Genomic DNA, 3,975 nt, shown 5'->3' with positions numbered 1-3,975 from the left:
CTCTGCTCTGGTGAGACCCCACCTGGAGGACTGCGTCCAGCTCTGGAGCCCTCAGCATAAGAAAGACACGGACCTGTTGGAGCGGGTCCAGAAGAGGGCCACGAAAATCATCAGGGGGATGGAACACCTCTTCTATGAAGAAAGGCTGAGAGAGTCGGGATTGTTCAGCCTAGAGAAGAGAAGGCTTCGGGGAGACCTTATTGCAGCCTTTCAATACTTAAAGGGGGCCTATTAAAAAGATGGCGGCAGACTTTTTAGCAGGGCCTGTTGCGACAGGACAAGGGGGGATGGCTTTAAACTAAAGGGAGGTAGATTTAGACTAGATATGAGGAAGACATATTTTACTGTGAGGGTGGTGAAACACCGGAAGAGGTTGCCCAGAGAGGTGGTGGATGCCCCATCCCTGGAAACTTTGAAGGTCAGGTTGGAGGGGGCTCTGAGCAACCTGATCTAGTTGAAGGTGTCCCTGCTCATGGCAGGGGGGGCGGACTAGGTGACCTTTAGTGGTCCCTTTGAACCCAATCTATTCTATGATTCTATGACAAGGTGGTCTTCCCAGAAGAGATGTGCAGGCACGCAGCTGGCGCGGGGCCACTGGCTTTGGGGGAGCAGTCTGGCTGCAGTCTGTGCATGTGAGCTGTATAGCTCGTGTGCAAGAAATGCCGTGTGCAAGGGAGGGCTGCAGCAAGAGCAGCTTGTCCAGCTTACCATCTGCTGCAGACACCCAGCTGCAGGCTGGCTGAACTCTCTTGTGAGGGGTGTCTGCAGCTACCCAAGCTAAAATACATTTTACAGCCCAACAACAACATTTCTGTTCCTGAATAAATACCAATTTACAGAAGACCCAAATTAGCTCTCTCTTTACATGCACATTTTTCAGGCTTAAAAGATAGCAGCATGTGTAAAGACGGTGTTATAAAAATAAAAAAAAAATTAAAATGGAGTAAGGATAGTACAAATATTTCAGTAAAGGTGTGGAAAACTTTCAGTTTTGAATAATGCCATCTAACTATTTACTTGCCTCCTTGAACTGCTGCCTTCTTCGTCTTGGAAAGGGCAATATAAGAAATCTCTAATGATTTATTGTGAATGATACAGGCCCATCACCTGTTGTGTTTTCCCAGGATGGAGAGGATAAGCTACCCCATTATCACTGTGGTCCCTAGCACTAACAATGAGCCACACAGTTACCATTCAGGGGATTGCTTAGTGCTCAGATAAGCAGCACTGAAACTTCTTGTCTTTAAAGAAGGCTGAAAGACAGTTTTTTTCCCCAACTGAATACACACAGATGGTTTTCTGCTGTAAAAAAAATTTGTTTTTTCTTAGAAAAATGAGCAAGAAGGTATATTATTTCTGCCAAACCATGCATAAAACTGTAATCTTTCTGTTTTTTAACTATAACATTCATTCCATATAAATCAAGCTAATTGGGAGAATCAGGATTACACACATCAATAACAGATTTCCTATTTTCTTGTTAGGTAAATAGAGGCTCTTCAAATTTTTTTGTTTGTTTGTTTAAAACAAAGAAAAATTTATTACCTGATATATTATTTGGCATTTTTTTTTCAATAAAATAAATATTTGTGTTCAACAAATATTTCCATAAATAAATATTTGTGTTCAACAATACAACCCTTCCTTTCCACCATGTGATGTTTTTTCTTGCTTACAACTATTGTTGCCATGCAACAGAATCAGACACCTTTAATTTTTCATATTTAAACATTTCCTAAAAGGCAATATTTGGAAACACTGCAACACAAATGCCCCTTGTAGGCAGAGAGCCGAAGAACTCTGAATCCTTTACCTGGTGTCAATATTAGAAAGTTTCTATAGTTTCTGATTCTTTGCAGTGATTTTCCAAACTTACAAGAAATCATTTTAGAGCCAAACTGCACTGAATAATCCTAAACTAAAGCAAGAACAGCTGAAAGCTGTTCAATGGGAGTAAAGGGAATTCAGGAATCTCAGAAGATTCAAATTCCTAATGAAGAACAATGTTTCCTCCTATTTAATTTCTCCTGAGAAAGCATGGACATAACTCAATATGTCCCTGTTAAATATTAATTTCATATTTCACACCAATTCATCTAACGGCACCTACGTATTTTTAATAACCCTCTGACCTGTAGTACTTCTGACCTGGAACAAAAGCATAGCTGCACTGTAGTAAATAGCAATACTCCCCCAGCGTGTAACATACAGCATCCTGGCCCAGAGACCATTTTTCCCCCACCCTGCAGCTGGCTGAACATGACACAACTGCCACGTGTTGGACGGGACAGAGCAGACCGAACCGAAAGGGCCATCTGGTTCAAGGGGAATTTCACGTGCTTCCAGTTTTGGGGGAGGTCTGCGTGGACCACAACTGGAAAATTCCTCGGCCTCCCAGGAGCCAGGCATTGCAGGGACGCTGTCTTTCAGAGCCCTGAAGCACAACGTTTCCCAAACAAGGTGGTCTGAGACGCCACCGCAATGCTCCTGGTGCTGGTGGAGAGAGCCAAGCCAAGAACCAGCATGCAGAGCTACCCCAGGGTCACAGCCAGGGGCTCTCCCCATCAGGGACCGCAAAGCTTCCCAGCACCAGGCAGTATCTGAGCGCACGTCTCTGGAGTTGCCTGCCAGGGCAGGGGTTTTATCTTGGGTGCTTTGAAAATTTATCAAACACATAAAATGCTGTAGACAATGCTCCAGGTTGAAAGAATCGGTGCTGCGGGTGCGCCAGCAAACACCGAGATAGCTCTAGATAAGGGATTAGACTGCTGCAGCAGTGTAAAGTACATCGTGTTTCTGAAACCAAGGTAATGAGACAAGGAGCGAGAAACAAAAAAACAATTACAGCTACAAATATTTAAATTACATGCTAGGATATGGAAGAAAAGTTTCTTGAACTCTCCATTCCCTGACCTCAACTGCTGCATCAGGTTTTTTCATTATTTTAAGACAGAGATGAAATAGAAACAATTCCAACCTCAGATTTGCTCTTTCCATGGTATTAAAAAATGAGTGCAAATTTGTGAAATACATTCCAAAATACTTTTTGCCAGGAAACTTTTTTTGATGGATTCCCCACCCCCACCCCCCCAAAACTAACTGTCTTAAAGATATTAAACGGGGGGCAGGGATCTGAATAAAATGAAGAATGCTAATGAAAACTTACATTCTAGTTTTCATCTGAAAAGACCTGATCTAAGTTGCTAAAAATTAAAAGAAATTGTAGGCATTTTAGCTTCTGATGAAAAGATTACATTTTGCATGGAACTCCCCGTAAAGTTTTGCCTATCAGCTCCGAAAACAAAGAGAAAAGGAATACTCAGAAGATTAAGCAATGGTGAGGCTATGGCACATGTGGACACCTGCAGCTGCATTTTTGGAAAGCACTTTCCAGATCAGAGCCAAACCCATCTTTCCTGTCCTCGGAGAAGTCACTAGCTCTGTTAGGAAGAAAAGGGTAAAATCCATAGCACTTATTTAATTCCATGGTGCCGTATCTTCATAACTCTGCTGTGTTCAAAACAGCATCTTTCTCAGGGAGGCAGGGTCTGTATTCAGCTCAGCCCTGAGGGAGCTACGGCAATGCTCTTTCCCCCGTATTTATGATTTGCTCACATCATAGCTGTGTTTCCCCCTTTCCCTCGGAAACAAGAATTCAGAAACTATTGGAGCCTCTTGTAAAGCAACAGTAATCTGTTGTTCCTTACCGACCAGGAGGACACATCACGCAGCACAGTCAGTGTGGCTGCTGTTGAAGTACGTAATTCCTGCTTGCCTTCAATTAAATTCTTACAAGGCTGAAGGAAATATTTAGTAAAAATATCTCAGGCCAGATAAATTTGTCTCATTTTGAAATGTCATAAACTCCTCAAAACTCGACCAAACTCTCTGAAATGGTTGCAGGCTGGGCTTCAGGTACTCTGTGTGGCTTCATGTTAAAGCTCAGGGAAAGTGCCCTCCTGGTGAAAATTTTAG

This window comes from Pygoscelis adeliae, unplaced genomic scaffold (genome assembly GCF_000699105.1).
Source record: "Pygoscelis adeliae isolate BGI_AS28 unplaced genomic scaffold, ASM69910v1 Scaffold386, whole genome shotgun sequence".
NCBI classification, from domain to species: Eukaryota; Metazoa; Chordata; class Aves; order Sphenisciformes; family Spheniscidae; genus Pygoscelis; species Pygoscelis adeliae.
Note: the sequence above shows the minus strand (reverse complement) of the source record.